The sequence below is a fragment of the Bombina bombina genome, chromosome 3 (assembly GCF_027579735.1).
Source record: "Bombina bombina isolate aBomBom1 chromosome 3, aBomBom1.pri, whole genome shotgun sequence".
NCBI classification, from domain to species: Eukaryota; Metazoa; Chordata; class Amphibia; order Anura; family Bombinatoridae; genus Bombina; species Bombina bombina.
Window position 1 is genome coordinate 1,039,499,302 of NC_069501.1, and position 19,253 is coordinate 1,039,518,554.

General features: G+C 40.4%; 1 long non-coding RNA gene across 1 annotated transcript in view; it reads left to right on the forward strand.

Annotated features, from left to right (window-relative positions):
• Window positions 1-602: 602 nt before the first annotated feature.
• LOC128652052 (uncharacterized) overlaps window positions 603-19,253 on the forward strand; it is a 51,301-nt gene continuing 32,650 nt past the window's right edge. Inside the window, exon 1 of the long non-coding RNA XR_008401253.1 lies at window positions 603-738. This is a non-coding gene — a long non-coding RNA (uncharacterized LOC128652052). The remainder of the gene's footprint in view (window positions 739-19,253) is intronic.

Consider the following 19,253-nt stretch of genomic DNA (forward strand, 5'->3'; position numbering starts at 1 on the left):
TACTACAGTCAGAATAAAATGTGAAAGACAACATTCAAATTGCAGAAGTACAGTGTAAGCAGAGGGAGAGTATTATGCTCTCATGTGTCTTGCTGAAAAATGAAACAAGAAGGCCCTGAGGAGAGTCAAAAGAGTTGTTTTTTTAAATAGATATAAAGTGGGTGTGACTTTTAAAACTTTAAATTCTTATTGTATATCTCATCATTATCATGTATATAAATACATATTTTACATGTTAGAGCTATGGGAAACTGTTAACATAATCTATTTATAGTACTTGAGCATGATTAACACTTTTGGCATCCTTTAAGTTGCTTTATTTGTAATTTCATTAGATTCTTAAAGGGACACTCTGGTTAAATTACATTTTCATGATTCAGATACAGCACGTCATTTTAAACAACTTTCCAATTTACTTCCATTAAAAAAAATGTGCACAGTCTTTTATATTTACAATTTTTGAGTCACCAGATCCTACTGAGCATGTGCAGGAATTCACAGACTATACGTATATGCATTTGTGATTGGCTGATTGCTATCACATGGTACAAGGGGAGTGGAAATATACATAACATTGAAATTTGTTATAAAAAAATCTACTACTCATTTGAAGTTCAAACTAAGTGCTATTGCATTGTCTTGTTATCTTGCATTTGTTGATTATGCAAATCAAATGTGTTGACTGGTCCTTTAAAGGTTATTCATTCTTCAAGATTCCCTTCACAACAATGGTTGGCGGTGAGTAAGTCAGCATTCTAGTTAATGTTATTTGTTGTTTTTCTGTCTCATAAATCAGACATGAATTAGCTTACCACTTAAAGTGAATGCAAAGTTACCCCGAGTGCCTCACGGCATTGTATAGACTTTTAAAAATGAGCTATAGTTTGTCATGAAATGTTTTAGATTTATTTATTTTGCTAATTTTTACAGCTCCGCCGATAAGCGCATCTCTCCCGCCCGCATCTTGTCTAATTGATTGACAGATGACGATTCATAAAACAACTAATCCTTGTTCCCCCCCCGGGGCATTCATTACCTTTACATAAATTTCACGGCCGGGGGGGGAAACAAGGATTAGTTGCCAACAGGACACATAAATACATAATGACCAACAAAGCACCATAGTAGGTAATGTCAAAGCAATGGATGACAGGGAATTTGGAGAGTAATTGTCCACAGGTTATAGCAGCAGTTAATGGCCAGTAGGACACAGTAGCAAGCAATGGCCAGCAAAGCACTGTAGTAGGTGCAGATCAGGCAAAGGCCATAGTAGCTGTAATGACCAGCAAGACACATTAGTGAGTAGTGGTTAGCATATTATGTCCTTAAATTATGCATTTTGCTCTTCTCTTTGTGTTCTCCACTGTATGATACATGAGTATTGTTCTTAACAAACATGTAAGTGTTGTGGTTTATAATGCTTTGAACACAACTAGGTGTGTTTGTTTCCCTATCTCTCCAACTCTAGATCTAGATCCTGATGTCAACTATGAATGAATGTGTGTATGTTTTCATCCAGCAAGCCATCATTTGGATGTTTGAGCATCACCCAAGGACTTGTTTACCAGTTGACTTGCAGCCTTCATAGGGAATGCAACCAATACTTGTGCTGCATCACATTTCTACCATATTGCTAAAAGAGAGGAAGAGAATGGACATAGCATTTAAAACTTAATCAGTAACATGTTGTTACTGAGGGATTGATTTATCAACTTGCGGGCGGGCATGATTTACTGTAGCATACGCTGTCAGTATTTATCATTGCACAAGCATTTCTTGCCCCTGCACATTTGCGGCCAATCGGCTGCTAGCAGGGGGTGTCAATCATCTGATTGCAGTCTGCCACCTCAGAGGTGGCAGATGAGTTAAGGAGCAGCGGTCTTACAACTGCTGCTTCTTAATCCTTGTTTCCTGCAAAAGTAGATTGCAGCATTCACTGCTTGATAAATCTACCCCTATGTGTTAATACACATAATTTGAAAATTATTTTTAATTCAGAAAATCTATTCAGAAAAATCCCTACTGTATGTAATCACAAAATTGTTAATATATATTTTTGTTTAAAGGGACAGTCTACAAACTAATTTTTATTGTTTTAAAAGATAGATAATCCCTTTATTAGTTATTACCCATTCCCCAGTTTTGCACAACCAACACAGTTATATTAATACTAGTCCTAAAGCCCATGTACACGGGCCATTTGTTGCAGTACAGCGGCCCCACCCCTTGCTCTCTCTCTATCCCCTCTCTTTTGCTCTATCTCTCCCCCTCTCTTTTGCTCTCTCTCTCCCCTCTCTTTTGTAGACATGTGCGATTCGATTCGGTCCGAATCGAAATTCGGACAAATTTGTCAAATTCGGAGATTCGGATCGATTTGAATTTTCAAATTGCAGAAGTGCCGAATCTACCGAATAAATCAGAATCGATTTGAATTTATTCGGTAGATTCGGATGGATTCGGATGGCCGTGTATTGCACTAGAATTGTACAGTATACTAGTGTAATACACAGCACATCCCACTTAACACTTACCGAAATTCCGAATCAATTCAAACTGAATCAAATCGTTTTGAACCAAATTTTTCACGAATCCGAAAGAATCTGAATGAATCCGAAACGAATTCATTCGATTTCTTCTGAATTCGAATCGATCCGAACCAAAATTTGAATCGTTCCGAATCGATCCGAACCGAATTTTTCGAAGCTGCACAAGTCTACTCTTTTGCTCTCTCTCTCCCCTCTCTTTTGCGCTCTCTCCCCCTCTTCTGCGCTCTCCCTCTCCCTCTCTCTTTATGCTCTCTCTCCCCCCCTCTCTTTTGGTCTCTCTCTCCCCCCTCTCTTTTTCTCTCTCTCTCCCCTCTCTTTTGCTCTCTCTCTCTTTCTCTCTCTCTCTCCACCCTCCATTTTAATCTCTCTCTTCCCCTCTCTTTTGCTCTCTCTCTACCCCTCTCTTTTGCTCTCTCTCTCCCGCCTCTCTTTTGCTCTCTCTCCCCCCTCTATTTTTCTCTCTTCACCTTCTCTTTTGCTCTCTCTCCCCTCTCTTGCTCTCTCTCTCTCTCTCCCCCATCTCTTTTGCTCTATCTCCCCCTCTCTTGCTCTCTCTCTTCCCCCCCTATTTTGCAATCTTTCTCCCACCTCTCTTTTGCTTTCTCTCTCCCACCTCTCTTTTGCTTTCTCTCTCCCACCTCTCTTTTGCTCTATCTCTACCCCTCTCTTTTGCACTCTCTCTCCTCCCTCTCTTTTGCTCTCTCTCCCCTCTCTCTTTTGCTCTCTCTCTCTCTCTCTCTCTCTCTCCCCCCCTCTCTTTTGCTCTCTTTCTCCCCTTTTATTTTGCTCTCTCCCCATCTCTTTTGCTCTCTCTCTCTCCCCCTCTTTTTTGCTCTCTCTTCCTCTTCTCTTTTGGTCTCTCTCCCCCTCTATTTTGCTCTCTCTCTCTCCCCCTCTCTTTTGCACTCTTCCTTCTCTTTTGTGCTCTCTCTCTCACCCTCTCTTTTGCACTCTTCCCTCTCTTTTGTGCTCTCTCTCACCCTCTCTTTTGCTCTCTCTCTATCTCTCACCCTCTCTTTTGCTCTCTCCCCCTCTCTTTTGCTCTCTCTCTCCCCTCTCTTTTGCTCTATCTCCCCCCTCTTTTGCTCTCTCTCTCTCCTCTCTTTTTCTCTCTCTCCCCTCTATTTTGCTCTCTTTCCCCTCTCTCTTTTGCTCTCTCCTCTCTTTTTTGCTCTCTCTCTCCCCCCCCCCTCGTTTGCTCTCTCTCCTCTCTTTTGCTCTCTCCCTCCTCTTTGGCTCTCTCTCCCCTCTCTTTTGCTATCTCTCCCTCCTCTTTTGCTCTCTCTCCCACCTCTCTTTTGCTCTCTCTCCCCCATCTTTTTCTATCTCACCCCCTCTGTTTTGCTCTCTCTTCCCCCTCTCTTTTGCTCTCTCACACCCCTCTCTTTTGCTCTCTCAGACCCCTCTCTATTGCTCTCTCTCACCCCTCTCTTTTTCTCTCTCTCACCCCTCTCTTTTGCTCTATCTCACCCCTCTTGTGTGCTCTCTCTCTCACCCTCTCTTTTGCTCTCTCTATCTATCACCCTCTCTTTTGCTCTCTCTCCCCTCTCTTTTGCTCTCTCCCCCCTCTCTTTTGCTCTCTCTCTCTCCCCTCTATTTTGCTCTCTCTCCCCTCTCTCTTTTGCTCTGTCTCCTCTCTCTTTTGCTTGCTCTCTCTCTCCCCCCCTTGTTTGCATTCTCTCCCTCCTCTCTTTTGCTCTCTCTCCCCCCTCTTTTGCTCTCTCTCCCCTCTCTTTTGCTCTCTCTCCCCTCTCTTTTGCTCTCTCTCCCCCCTCTTTTGCTCTCTCCAACCTCTGTTTTGCTCTCTCTCCCCCTCTGTTTTGCTCTCTCTACCCCTCTCTTTTGCTCTCTCTCTCCTCTCTCTTTTGCTTGCTCTCTCTCTCCCCCCCTTGTTTGCATTCTCTCCCTCCTCTCTTTTGCTCTCTCTCCCCCCTCTTTTGCTCTCTCTCCCCTCTCTTTTGCTCTCTCTCCCCTCTCTTTTGCTCTCTCTCCCCCCTCTTTTGCTCTCTCCCACCTCTGTTTTGCTCTCTCTTCCCCTCTCTTTTGCTCTCTCTCTACCCCTCTCTTTTGCTCTCTCTCTCCCGCCTCTCTTTTGCTCTCTCTCCCCCTCTATTTTTCTCTCTCCACCTTCTCTTTTGCTCTCTCTCCCCTCTCTTGCTCTCTCTCTCTCTCCCCCATCTCTTTTGCTCTATCTCCCCTCTCTTGCTCTCTCTCTCCCCCCCTATTTTGCAATCTTTCTCTCACCTCTCTTTTGCTCTCTCTCTCCCCCCGCTCTCTCTCTCCCACCTCTCTTTTGCTTTCTCTCTCCTCCCTCTCTTTTGCTCTCTCTCCCCCCTCTCTTTTGCTCTCTCTCTCTATCCCCTCTCTTTTGCTCTCTCTCTCTCTCCCCTTCTCTTTTGCGCTCTTCCCATCTCTTTTGCTCTCTCTCTCTCCCCCTCTTTTTTGCTCTCTCTTCCTCTTCTCTTTTGGTCTCTCTCCCCCTCTCTTTTGCGCTCTCTTTCTCTCCCCCTCTCTTTTGCACTCTTCCCTCTCTTTTGCGCTCTCTCTCTCACCCTCTCTTTTGCTCTCTCTCTATCTCTCACCCTCTCTTTTGCTCTCTCCCCCTCTCTTTTGCTCTCTCTCTCCCCTCTCTTTTGCTCTCTCTCTCCCCTCTCTTTTGCTCTATCTCCCCCCCTCTTTTGCTCTCTCTCTCCTCTCTTTTTCTCTCTCTCCCCCCTCTATTTTGCTCTCTTTCCCTCTCTCTTTTGCTCTCTCCTCTCTTTTTTGCTCTCTCTCTCTCCCCCCCCCCCATTTGCTCTCTCTCCTCTCTTTTGCTCTCTCTCCCTCCTCTTTTGCTCTCTCTCCCCTCTCTTTTGCTCTCTCTCCCCCTCTTTTGCTCTCTCTCCCACCTCTCTTTTGCTCTCTCTCCCCCATCTTTTTCTATCTCACCCCCTCTGTTTTGCTCTCTCTTCCCCTCTCTTTTGCTCTCTCTCACCCCTCTCTTTTGCTCTCTCAGACCCCTCTCTATTGCTCTCTCACCCCTCTCTTTTTCTCTCTCTCACCCCTCTCTTTTGCTCTATCTCACCCCTCTTGTGTGCTCTCTCTCTCACCCTCTCTTTTGCTCTCTCTCTCTCTCCCCCTCTTTTGCTCTCTCTCCCCTCTCTTTTGCTCTCTCCCCTCTCTTTTGCTCTCTCTCCCCCCTCTCTTTTGTTCTCTCTCCCCCTCTGTTTTGCTCTCTCTCCCCCCTCTCTTTTGCTCTCTCTCACCCCTCTCTTTTGCTCTCTCACACCCCTCTCTATTGCTCTCTCACCCCTCTCTTTTGCTCTCTCTCTCACCCCTCTCTTTTGCTCTATCTCACCCCTTTTTTGCTCTATATCCCCCCTCTTGTGCGCTCTCTCTCTCTCATGGCAGACGCACGCTCCCGCCCGACCTCACCACGCCCGTCCACCCTCATCATGCCCAGCCCTGCCCCATGTCACATCCCGGCCCTGAACCCCATCATGTCCGGCCAGCCCTGCCCCCTTTATGGCCGGTCAGCCTCATCCCCTTCACGGATCAGGTGCCAGATCAGTTTGTTGAAGGCCAGGTGTGTTTGTCCTCTCATAGTCTCTGCTGTGCATGACAGCTTCGGACAAACACACTTGGCCTTTTTATATTTTAGGATACTTCTCACCTTACCTGTGATTACATTGTATCTAAGCATCTTCTGACATGCCCCCTGATCACATGACTGTGACTATTTGAAATCTATTGAGTTGCATTTAGTACTGTGTTGTGCTAACTCTTAAATAACTTCCCGGGTGTGAACACAATGTTATCTATATGACGCACATGAACTATCAGTCTCCTGTTGTGAAAAGCAAATTCAAAAGCATGTTATTAAGAGGCTGTGAATAGAGCCTTTGAAACAAGCAGAAATTTAGAGGTTTAAATGTTATAAAGTATATTAATCTAACAAAGCTGGAGAATGGGTAGTAAAGGCGTTATCTATCTTTTTAAACAATAACATTGGCCGCAAATCTGCAGGGGGTGGCGTTGCACCAGCAGTTCACAAGAGCTGCTGGTGCAATGCTGAATGCGGAGAGCGTATTGCTCTCCGCATTCAGCGAGGTCAGTCGGACATAATCTGCAATGTCGGATCATGTCCGGCAGGCCTTTCATAAATAGGTCCCTGTACCTTTAAAACTTATTGTAATAGTTGGTATTTTGTATTAAATGTTTTGCACAAGTATTTATTAAACTGTGAATTCTTTTTCACCAACAATGTACAGCTAACACATGCAAACTAATATAGGAAGTGTACTTGAAGTTGAGTATATTAATTTTTTTTATTTTTTTTTATTAAACATTTTTAACTTTGAAACTACTTGTTGAGCAAACATCATTTTGTGAACACGTACTATGCATTTATACCCTTTCGTAATGAGTTTTTAAAGAGATCCCACAACATGGATACATTTAGGTGAGATTTTATACACATGTAAGCAGTGCATGGTACAGGACATTATTTCACATATCATTGATATAAAATTAGTACCTTCAGTGTGATATATAACCACATACCATGGAAGAGAACATTAATGAATTTATTTCAAACTTGGCTGCCCCCTTAGATGTCATTATACCCATAATGTGGTTCAGTCTCCTTATCAAAATCTACATCAACTTTCTTCAAAAGGCTATTGCCCTATGAAAAATTGTGTAAGCAATAGCAGACTAAAATTATGCCACTGACCTTTTGGGGACAATATAGGAGTATTCCCTGTGAACTATAAAAAAAACAACTGTGACTTAGTGCACCAAAGGTGTACTTAGTTACAGCTCTTGACCTAGGATGCACCAGGTTATATCCCCTTTGCCACATCTGGATTATGAATAATAGTTGTATGCAGACAGACCCTGCACCCATATTCCGCATCACCTGAGGGGACGATAAACATTAGTTTTCAAACTACAGGGTATTCAATAAATTATTTTTGAATTAAAGGGACATTAAAATCATAATGCATTTCCAGATAAACATTTTTATGCACAAAGAAATAATTTTGCCAGATATGTTTGTTATTTATTGGCTAGAAGATTAAATTAAAACCTTTGAATTGCAATTTACCCACTGCTTTCAAAGCATCTATAGGCCTCTATTTATCATAGTCTGGCGGACCTGATCCAATAGTGCGGATCAGGTCCGCCAGATCTCGCTGAATACGGAGAGCAATACGCTCTCCGTATTCAGCATTGCACCAGCAGCTCACAAGAGCTGCTGGTGCAACCCCTCCCCCTGCAGACTCACGGACAATCGGCCGCCAGTAGGGGGTGTCAATCAACCCGATCGTACTCGATCGGGTTGATATCCGGTGATGTCTGTCCGCCTGCTCAGAGCAGGCGGACAGGTTATGGAGCCGCGGTCTTTGTGACCGCTGCTTCATAACTGCTGTTTCTGGCGAGTCTGAAGACTTGCCAGAAACACGGGCCCTCAAGCTCCTTTCTGAGCTTGATAGATAGGCCCCATAGTATTTTGCAATGCAGTGATTTATTCTGGATTCATATGTGACGTTAATATCCCTATGACATAACTCCCATCAACAGTGATTCCAGAAAATTAGTATCCAGAGAGCCCTGGTTAAGTGTCCATGAAGAAGCAAAGACGTGAGTTGTGAACTGCTACTTTGATGACAAGGTTTCCATTTTATGATGCATATCCAAACTTCCATTCTTAAACATTCTTAAATGAATTTACAGTAACAGTCAAAGGTGACATATTATTATTATTATTATTAATATTATTGAGAATGTGTAAAATATTAAACAATACCTTTACAAAGTCTGTTATAAAATAATAACAAGTTTTAGAAATCTGATTTGTTCTGTTCATGACTATTTGGGAAATCAACCATAAAAGTCAATATTGCCCCAAGGGCCTGCCTGGATGATACTCAGGAAACCTATTTTTATCCATTTCTTTGTAACCACAGGAAAACAAGAAAACATTGATATAATCTGATAATTTTAACATCAGTGCAAACATATAGAATGTTTTTTTTTTTTATTGTTTCAGTCAATAGAACTAAAGGGAGTTCAGGGAGAAAAGAGTAACCAGATAAAACTTCAGAAAATAATCACTGATTATTTTTTTTTTTATTCCCCCGAAACACTTTATTTACAATTATCCAAGCAGTCATTTCATTGATATTAGTATTTATTATTCTTCAGAATCCATATTATTACAGATGCAGTAAAGTTAATAACTTTTTTTTATATATCCATATTTTATATTGGATGATATTTGGAAGCTGCGTCACCAAACGTAAATAAATTTGTGAAATCGATAACATATTACTGTGCATCCATTAAAAAAAGTCAACAAATGTAGCATTAGTTTGCACATGGGGAAAAAAAAAACTATAAAATGACTCCACCATGGGCCAGATTACAGATGGCACGCTAGTGACGTATGGGATATCAATACCCAAGATGTGGAACTCCACGCAAGAGTCACTAGAGAGGGAGGGATAAAAACAGTCAAATGCTGAAAAAAATAATCCACAACCCAAAATATAAGTTATTCTCATGAAGAAAAGAAAAACTTAAAACATCAGCAGAAGAATCAAACTGAAACAGCTGCCTGAAGAACTTTTCTACCAAAAAATGCTTCAGAAGAAGCAAATACATCAAAACGGTAGAATTTAGTAAATGTATGCAAAGAGGACCAAGTCGCTTCTTTGCAAATCTGATCAACTGAAGCTTCATTCTTAAAAGCCCACGAAGTGGAGACTGATCTAGTAGAATGAGCTGTAATTCTCTGAGGCGGGGCTTGACCCAACTCCAAATAAACTTGATGAATCAAAAGCTTTAACCAAGAGGCCAATGAAATAGCAGAGGCCTTCTGACCTTTCCTAGGACCAGAAAATATAACAAATAGACTAGAAGTCTTCCTGAAATCTTTAGTAGCTTCAACATAATATTTCAAAGCTCTCACCACATCCAAAGAATGTAAGGATCTTTCCAAAGAATTCTTAGGATTAGGACACAAGGAAGGGACAACAATTTTTATACTAATGTTGTTAGAATTCACAACCTTAGGTAAAAATTCAAATGAAGTCTGCAAAACCGCCTTATCCTGAGGAAAAATCAGAAAAGGAAATTCACAGGAAAGAGCAGATAGCTCAGAAACTCATCTAGCAGAAGAGATAGCCAAAAGGAACAACACTTTCCAAGAAAGTAGTTTAATATCCAAAGAATGCATAGGCTCAAAAGGAGGAGTCTGTAACGCCTTCAAAACCAAATTAAGACTCAAAGGAGGAGAAATTGATTTAATGACAGGCTTAATATGAACTAAAACCTGTACAAAACAGTGAATATCAGGAAGATTAGCAATCTTTCTGTGAAATAAAACAGAAAGAGCAGAGATTTGTCCCTTCAAGGAACTTGCAGACAAACCCTTATCCAAACCATCCTGGAGAAACTGTAAAATTCTAGGAATTCTAAAAGAATGCCAAGAGAATTTATGAGAACACCATGAAATGTAAGTCTTCTAAACTCGATAATAAATCTTCCTAGAGACAGATTTACGAGCTTGTAACATAGTATTAATTACTTAGTCAGAGAAACCTCTATGACTTAGTACTAAGCGTTCAATTTCCATACCTTCAAATTTAATGATTTGAGATCCTGATGGAAAAATGGACCTTGAGACAGTAGGTCCGGCCTTAACGGAAGTGGCCATGGTTGGCAACTGGACATCCGAACAAGATCCGCATACCAAAACCTGTGGGGCCATGCTGGAGCCACCAGCAACACAAATGATTGTTCCATGATGATCTTGGAGATCACTCTTGAAATAAGAACTAGAGGCAGGAAGATTTAAGCAGGTTGATAACACCAAGGAAGTGTCAGTGCATCTACTGCTTCCGCCTGAGAATCCCTGGACCTGGACAGGTATCTGGGAAGTTTCTTGTTTAGATTAGAAGCCATCAGATCTATTTCTGGAAGACCCCACATCTGAGAAAACACATCCGGATGGAGAGACCACTCCCCTGGATGTAAAGTCTGACGGCTGAGATAATCCGCCTCCCAATTGTCTACACCTGGGATATGAACTGCAGAAATTAGACAGGAGCTGGATTCTGCCAAAACAAGTATCCAAGATACTTCTTTCATAGCTTGGGGACTGTGGGTCCCACCTTGATGATTGACATATGCCACCGTTGTGATATTGTCTGTCTGAAAACAAATGAACGGTTCTCTCTTCAACAGAGGCCAAAACTGAAGAGCTCTGAGACATGCACAGAGTTCTAAAATATGGATAGGTAATCTCGCCTCTTGAGGTTTCCACACCCCATGTGCTGTTAGAGATCCCCAGACAGCTCCCCAACCTGAAAGACTTGCATCTGTTGTGATCACAGTCCAGGTTGGCCGAACAAAAGAGGCCCCTTGAACTAAACACTGGTAATTTAACCACCACGTCAGAGAGTGTCGAACATTGGGATTTAAGGATAATAATTGTGATATCTTCATATAATCCCGGCACCATTGATTCAGTGTGCAAAGCTGGAGAGGTCTCATGTGAAAACGAGCAAATGGAATCGCGTCCGATGCTGTAGTCATGAGGCCTAAAACTTCCATGCACATAGCCACTGAAGGGAATGACTGAGACTGAAGGTGCCGACATGCTGCAACCAATTTCAAATGTCTCTTGTCTGTTAGAGACAGAGTCATGGACACTGAATCTATCTGGAAACCTAAAAAGGTGACCCTTTTCTGAGGAATCAAAAAACTTTTTGGTAAATTGATCATTCAACCATGTTTTCGAAGAAACAACACTAGTTGATTCGTGTGATATTCTGCAGAATGTAAACACTGAGCTAGTACCAATATATTGCCTAAATAAGGAAACACCGCAATACCCTGTTCTCTGATTACAGAGAGTAGGGCACCCAGAACCTTTGAAAAGATTCTTGGAGCTGTTGCTAGGCCAAATGGAAGAGCAACACATTGGTAATGCTTGTTCTAGAAAAGAGAATCTCAGGAACTAATAATGTTCTGGATGAATATGAAGGTAAGCATCCTGCAAGTCTATTGTAGACATATAATGTCCTTGCTGAACAAAAGGCAGAATAGTCCTTATAGTCACCATCTTAAAAGTTGGTACTCTTACATAACGATTCAAAATTTTCAGATGCAGAACTGGTCTGAATGAATTTTCTTTCTTTGGGACAATGAATAGATTTGAATAAAATCCCAGACCTTGTTCCTGAAAAGGAACCGGCATGATTACCCCTGAAACCTCCAGGTCTGAAACACACTCCAGGAAAGCCTGGGCTTTTACTGGATTCACTGGGATGCGTGAGAGAAAAAATCTTCTCACAGGAGGTCTTACTCTGAATCCTATTCGGTACCCCTGAGAGACAATGCTCTGAATCCATTGATTTTGGACAGAATTTGCCCAAACATCCTTGAAAAACCTTAATCTGCCCCCTACCAGCTGAGCTGGAATGAGGGCCGCATCTTCATGCAGACTTAGTAGCTGACTTTGGTTTCTTAAAAGGCTTGGATTTATTCCAATTTGAGGAAGGCTTCCAATTGGAAACAGATTCCTTGGGGGAAGGATTAGGTTTTTGTTCCTTATTTTGATGAAAGGAACAAAAACTATTAGAAGCCTTAGATTTACCATTAGGTTTTTTATCCTGAGGCAAAAAAAAAACCTTCCCCCCAGTAACAGTTGAAATAATAGAATCCAACTGAGAACCAAATAAATTATTACCTTGGAAAGAAAGAGATAGTAATCTAGACTTAGATGTTATATCAGCATTCCAAGATTTAAGCCACAAAGCTCTACTAGCTAAAATAGCTAAAGACATGGATCTAACATCAATTTTGATAATATCAAAAATAGCATCACAAATAAAATGATTAGCATGTTGCAGTAAACGAACAATGCTATATAAGTCAGAATCCAATTCTTGTTGCGTAAATTCTCCAACCAAAAAGTTGAAGCAGCTGCAACATCAGCCAAAGAAATTGCAGGCCTAAGAAGATAACATGAATATAAATAGGCTTTCCTTAGATAAGATTCAAGCTTCCTATCTAAAGGATCTTTAAAGGAAGTACTATCTTCCATAGGAATAGTGGTTCGTTTAGCAAGAGTAGAAATAGCCCCATCAACTTTAGGGATCTTTTCCCAAAACTTTATTGAAATTGCTGGTAAAGGATACAATTTTTTAAACCTTGCAGAAGGATTAAAAGGAATACCCGGCTTATTCCATTCCTTAGAAATCATATCAGAAATAGCACCAGGGATAGGAAAAACCTCTGGAGTAACCACAGGAGGTTTAAAAACAGAATTTAAACGTTTACTGGTTTTAATATCAAGAGGACTAGCTTCCTTAATATCCAAAGTAATTAACACTTATTTTAACAAAGAACGCATATACTCCATTTTAAATAAATAAGTAGATTTGTCAGTGTCAATCTCTGAGGAAGGATCTTCTGAATCAGATAGATCCTCAACAGAGGGGGATAATTCATTATGTGGTCGGTCATTTCAAATTTCATCAACTTTATGAGAAGTTTTAAAAGACCTCTTACGCTTATTAGAAGGTGGAAATGCAGACAAAGCCTTCTGAATAGAATCAGTAACAATTTTTTTAAAATTCATAGGTATATCATGTACATTAGAAGTGGAAGGAACTGCAACCGGCAATGTACTATTACTGATGGACACACTATCTGCATGTAAAAGTTTATCATGACAACTAATGACATTAGGATATATAATCTCCACAATTTTACAATAAATGTACTTAGCTTTGGTAGAACCGATGTCAGGCAGCAAAGTTCCAACAGATACTTCTGAGGCAGGATCAGATTGAGACATCTTGCAAAATGTAAAAGAAAAAACAACATATAAAGCAAAATTATAAATTTCCTTATATGACAGTTTCAGGAATGGGAAAAAATGCAAATAGCATAGCCCTCTGACATAGAAAAAGGCAAGAGGCAAAAGCAATGGGGCAATAAATAATAAATGTCCGGAAATGACACACTCGCGTCACTAACGACGCAACCCTGTGTGAAACCTCTGCGTCAATTACGCCGCCGGAAATGACAAACTTGCATCAACGGACGTGCCTTTCGTGCCAAAAAATTCTCGCGCCAAGAATGATGCAATAAAGTGTAGCATTTGGCGCACCCGCGAACCTAAGTCAGCCCGCAATTCGAAACAATGTTGTCAATTTAAAAAAAGACTAAACCCCAGGTAAGAAAAATATTTCTTAATATTAACTTTCCCCAAATATGAAACTGACAATCTGCAAAAGGAAATACATGAACCTGACTCATGGCAAATATAAGTACAATACATATATTTAGAACTTTATATAAATGCATAAAGTGCCAAACCATAGCTGAGGTGTCTTAATAAATAAAAACATACTTACCAAAAGATACCCATCCACATATAGCAGATAGCCAAACCAGTACTGAAACAGTTATCAGTAGAGGTAATGGTATATGAGAGTATATCGTCGATCTGAAAAGGGAGGTAGGAGATGAATCTCTACGACCGATAACAGAGAACCTATAAAAAAGACCCCCATTAGGAAAATCATTGCATTCAATAGGTAATACTCTCCACGTCCCTCTGACATTCGCTGTACTCTGAGAGGAATCGGGCTTCAAAATGCTGAGAAGCGCATGTCAACGTAGAAATCTTAGCACAAACTTACTTCACCACCTCCATAGGAGGCAAAGTTTGTAAAACTGAATTGTGGGTGTGGTGAGGGGTGTATTTATAGGCATTTTGAGGTTTGGGAAACTTTTCCCCTCCTGGTAGGATTGTATATCACATACGTCACTAGCTCATGGACTATTGCCAATTACATGAAAGAAAACAAATATGTATGTATGTATTTTTTAAATATCTATATATCTGTATGAATATATATAAATATATATATATATATATATATATATATAAATATATATATATATATATATATATATAATTATTATGCAAATTCTATTTCAGTGTCACAAAGATTAAATATTAATTTTTTTTCAGTTTAATTCACGGATGGCATTGTGCCTCAATCTCGGACACCTGTGATAATTTGATTGCCAGGTGAGCCTAATTAAAGGAAAAACTACTAAAGGAGGGTGTTTCACATTATTAAGCAGAGCACCATTTTCAAGCAATATGGGGAAGAAAAAGGATCTCTCTGCTGTTGAAAAGAGTAAAATAGTTCAATGCCTTGGATGAGGTATGAAAACATTAGATATTTCACGAAAACTTAAGCGTGATCATCGCACTATTAAGAGATTTGTGGCTAATTCAGAGCACAGAGGGGTTTGTGCAGATAAAGGCACATTGAGGAATATTTCTGCCGGATCCATGCATCAGATCAAGAGAGCAGCTTCTAAAATATCATTACATAGCAGCAAACAGATATTTGAAGCTGCTGGTGCCTCTGGAGTCCCACGGACATCAAGGTGTAGAGTCCTCCAGAGTCTTGCAACTGTGCATAAACCTTCCATTCGGCCACCACTAACCAATGCTCACAAGCAGAAATGGCTGGATTGGGCAGAAAAATACATGAAGACTAATTTTCAAACAGTCCTGTTCACTGATGAGTGCTGTTCAACCCTGGATGGTTCAGATTGATGGAGTAGTGGATGGTTGGTGGACAGTCACCCTGTTCCAACAGGCTGCAAAGTCAGCAAGGCGGTGGTGGAGTCATGTTTTGGGCCGGAATCATGGGAAGAAAGCTGGTCGGCCCCTTTAGGGTCCCTGAAGGTGTAAAGATGATCTCTGCAAAGTATGTGGAGTTCCTGACTGACCACTTCCTTCCCTGGTACAGAAGGAAGAACTATGCTTTCGTAATAAAATCATCTTCATGCATGACAATGCACCATCTCATGCTGCTATGGGGATAAAAGGAGAGAAAGTCATGGTGTGGCCTCCATCTTCCCCTGACCTCCATCCTATTGAGAACCTTTGGAGCATCCTCAAGCAAAAGATCTATGAGGGTGGGAGGCAGTTTACATCCAAGCAGCAGCTCTGGGAGGCTATTCTGACATCTTGCAAACAAATTCAAGCAGAAACTGTCCAAAAACTCACAAGTTCAATGGATGCAAGACTTATGACGCTGCTATCAAATAAGGGGCCTATGTTAAAACGTAACGTGACCTGTTAAAATGTTTAAAAGTTAAAATGTTGTTCCAAGTTTGATTGAAATAGCTTTTGATTTCAGTAAATATGCTGCAAACACGACAAATGACAATTTTCAGTTCTTTACAACCTATAAAGTGTTTTGAAACTTACTGTGCGTAATAATTTGGAACAGTGCATTGTAAGTTTTTTATTTTGAAAAAAAATACTGTTATCATTAGGAGGTTTGTTAGATAAAATTTGAATTGTACTCTTAATAGTTGATAACATAAGAATTATGCTGACTGTTGTTTACATCAATTATTTAGGTAAATGAGAAAGATATCATTGGCATAATAATTTGGAACAGGGTGTATATATATATATATATATATATATATATATATAAATTTTTATATAAATATATTAAAATAAAAATTCTAAGTGAAGAACATTGGAATGTAAAGAATTCCTAATGAACCTTTAGGCTTTAGAGCAGTTGGTCTACAGGTAGTGCAGAATTATTAGGCAAATGAGTATTTTGACCACATCTTCCTCTTTATGCATGTTGTCTTACTCCAAGCTGTATAGGCTCGAAAGCCTACTACCAATTAAGCATATTAGGTGATGTGCATCTCTGTAATGAGAAGGGGTGTGGTCTAATGACATCAACACCCTATATCAGGTGTGCATAATTATTAGGCAACTTCCTTTCCTTTGGCAAAATGGGTCAAAAGAAGGACTTGACAGGCTCAGAAAAGTAAAAAATAGTGAGATATCTTGCAGAGGGATGCAGCACTCTTAAAATTGCAAAGCTTCTGAAGCGTGATCATCGAACAATCAAGCGTTTCATTCAAAATAGTCAACAGGGTCGCAAGAAGCGTGTGGAAAAACCAAGGCGCAAAATAACTGCCCATGAACTGAGAAAAGTCAAGCATGCAGCTGCCAAGATGCCACTTGCCACCAGTTTGGCCATATTTCAGAGCTGCAACATCACTGGAGTGCCCAAAAGCACAAGGTGTGCAATACTCAGAGACATGGCCAAGGTAAGAAAGGCTGAAAGACGACCACCACTGAACAAGACACACAAGCTGAAACATCAAGACTGGGCCAAGAAATATCTCAAGACTGATTTTTCTAAGGTTTTATGGACTGATGAAATGAGAGTGAGTCTTGATGGGCCAGATGGATGGGCCAGTGGCTGGATTGGTAAAGGGCAGAGAGCTCCAGTCCGACTCAGACGCCAGCAAGGTGGAGGTGGAGTACTGATTTGGGCTCGTATCATCAAAGATGAGCTTGTGGGGCCTTTTCGGGTTGAGGATGGAGTCAAGCTCAACTCCCAGTCCTACTGCCAGTTTCTGGAAGACACCTTCTTCAAGCAGTGGTACAGGAAGAAGTCTGCATCCTTCAAGAAAAACATGATTTTCATGCAGGACAATGCTCCATCACACGCGTCCAAGTACTCCACAGCGTGGCTGGCAAGAAAGGGTATAAAAGAAGAAAATCTAATGACAAGGCCTCCTTGTTCACCTTATCTGAACCCCATTGAGAACCTGTGGTCCATCATCAAATGTGAGATTTACAAGGAGGGAAAACAGTACACCTCTCTGAACAGTGTCTGGGAGGCTGTGGTTGCTGCTGCACACAATGTTGATGGTGAACAGATCAAAACACTGACAGAATCCATGGATGGCAGGCTTTTGAGTGTCCTTGCAAAGAAAGGTGGCTATATTGGTCACTGATTTGTTTTTGTTTTGTTTTTGAATGTCAGAAATGTATATTTGAGAATGTTGAGATGTTATATTGGTTTCACTGGTAAAAATAAATAATTGAAATGGGTATATATTTGTTTTTTGTTAAGTTGCCTAATAATTATGCACAGTAATAGTCACCTTCACACACAGATATCCCCCTAAAATAGCTATAACTAAAACCAAACTAAAAACTACTTCCAAAACTATTTAGCTTTGATATTAATGAGTTTTTTGGGTTCATTGAGAACATGGTTGTTGTTCAATAATAAAATTAATCCTCAAAAATACAACTTGCCTAATAATTCTGCACTCCCTGTAGAGCAGTTTTCAAATCACATTAAAACATTAAAAATGAATAAATATTGTATTGCATGCTTCATGGTATTTGACTGGGAAGGGTTCAACATTGTATAAATATGTGTATATATGTGTTCATATTTGTGTGCATATATATATATATATATATATATATATACATATATATATATATATATATATATATATATATATATATGTGTGTGTGTTTGTGCAAATACATTCTTACACCTATAAACTCATGTATAAACATATAGAGACATACTGTATATAGACATGTATTCATACACTCATACAAATGTTAATATATAACTATATATATATATATATATATATATATATATATACAGTATATATATAAATATAATTTTTCACAAAGAAAGGCACTCTCCGGTATTTCAGTCAACAAATACTTTACTGCATAAGCTGCATGAACATTTTCGGGCATACACCTGTCCTCAGACACAGATTCAACTTACCACCTTATAAGTACTCCCCTCTTGTTTCCCTGTGCATGTGTGTATACTTCCCCTCCGTGCTTCACTAGCGAGCATCGAGTGAGACTGGAGAAGAAGTCAGTGAATAGCGCTGAAGATTGTGAGCCACGGAGCCTGAAGGAGCAACAGCTTTGTGCCCTACTGCGGGTGGATGTCGATTCTGAATCGGAACGGATGGTCAGACCGGAGCGCAAATCAAGGGGAGTTGCTCCGGCCTTGCAGACACTTGCTGTGGAAGCAACGATCAAGGTTACAGGTTTGCTAGCACAAATCGTGATTCAGGAGCTGGGAGACAATGCCTCAACGCTGGAGTCAGATGTATTTGAGATGGGAGCAGGCGGGAAGGCAGAGAGCTATTATGGTGAAGGAACAACTTTAATCCCGAAAAGACCTCCAGATGCGCTCCATAGCATGGACATAGTTGGGAGGGCTAGCTTGCTATATTGGATAGCGCTGCAGAGATCATGCTTCACTAGCCTGGAGGCATACAAAGTTCACGAGATAAGGGCTTCAACACCGGCAACATCTAAGCTTGAAATAATGGATGGTAAAAGCTCAAAGGGACTTACAGGCACGGACACTAGCCCTCCTCATAGACATGACTGTAGTACTGTTGGGATGGCTGATTTGACCCCAGGAACTGTACAAAAAGCTGGGGTAGGATAAATATCCTGCTCTTGGACATTAGAGCGCAGCTATGTCCTTCATAACACCACATAGTCTGATCTCATGCTGGTCAGAAATGTTTTCATACAAGTATAATTTTTTCTTCACAGGACTGTGGACATGACTACATCCAGGTCTTATGCTGACATGTATAGTTAGATATGCCAAATTAGGTTACCATATTTTGCCTCTAAATTTGTTTATACGTTACTTCAGCATTAAGGGTGATTACTATAATGGAGCTAAGTTATAAATAGCTCCCCATTGTATAGATAGAATGTTAGTTGTTTTAATATAGCGCATTCCAGCAGGTTTCTCTCTGTTCACATAAGATTGTTTTATATGATACATT